Source organism: Halyomorpha halys, unplaced genomic scaffold (genome assembly GCF_000696795.3).
Source record: "Halyomorpha halys isolate HHAL.00 unplaced genomic scaffold, Hhal_1.1 Scaffold1370.1, whole genome shotgun sequence".
NCBI lineage: Eukaryota > Metazoa > Arthropoda > Insecta > Hemiptera > Pentatomidae > Halyomorpha > Halyomorpha halys.
The window spans coordinates 927-1,974 of NW_027107075.1; the positions used below are offsets into that span (position 1 = coordinate 927).

The 1,048-nt window shown below is 29.2% G+C and overlaps 1 pseudogene; it reads right to left on the reverse strand.

Moving 5' to 3' along the window:
• Positions 1 to 9: 9 nt before the first annotated feature.
• LOC106689475 (cytochrome b-like) lies at positions 10 to 582 on the reverse strand (annotated as a pseudogene).
• Positions 583 to 1,048: the final 466 nt, after the last annotated feature.

Sequence of the window (1,048 nt, forward strand, 5' to 3'; positions counted from 1 at the left end):
AATTATTGCAATGACACCTTCTAATTTGTTGGGAATTGATCGAAGAAATGCGTAACCAAAAAATAAAATACCATTTTGGTTGAATATGGACTGGAGTAACTAGTGGATTAGCTGGGATAAAATTTTCAGGATCTCCTAATTTTCGTGGTTCTAATAAAATTAATAGTGAAAATATTATTAAAGTAATTATTATTCCTATTAAATCTTTTGTGGAGAAGTAAGGATCGAATGGTGATTTGTCATAATTATAATTTAATCCTAGAGAGTTATTTATTCCTGTTTGGTGTAAGAATAGAAGACGAATTATTACTATTGCTGCAATGATAAATGGTAAAAGGAAATGTAATGTAAAAATCGTATTAAGTTCTCCCCCATAACCATATAACTAAGGTTTTTCCTAAGTATAGCTGATAATACATTTGTAATTATTGTAGCTCCTCATAATGATATTTAGCCCCATGGTAATATGTATCCTAAAAAGGCAGTTCCTATAATTAGTAGTAATAGAATTGTTCCCCCTATTCATGTTATAAGTAGTTTGTATGATTCATAATATAATCCTCGTCAAATATGTAAGTATAAACAGATTTACCACTTCTTTCCACTTGAGGATAGCAAAGCATGAATCAAAGTTCCGATGGTTGCCAGCAAATATTTTATATAGGTCAGAATGCGTGCTAAATAGGAATTATTTAACTGTAATTAATATTATAAATATTAAGTCCTACAGCCTTACACGCCCGATATCTTATTGGCCGCAATACTATAACCATATCAATAAAAAAAATCAAATGATAACTTTATTAAGTCTCAACATTCTTTATTATATCATTAGTCCAACGTTTCGGCCAATACGACCATCCTCAAGGACAATCTAAACATTTAACAGCTTATTATGTATTCATTTGTAACAATTTTAAAAACAACATTATCATTAATGATATACCACACCTTAAATATAAATTCACACCATTGGCCGAAACGTTGTATTATTGATCTAATAAAGAATGTTGAGACTTATTAAGGATACCATTAGATTTATTTAACA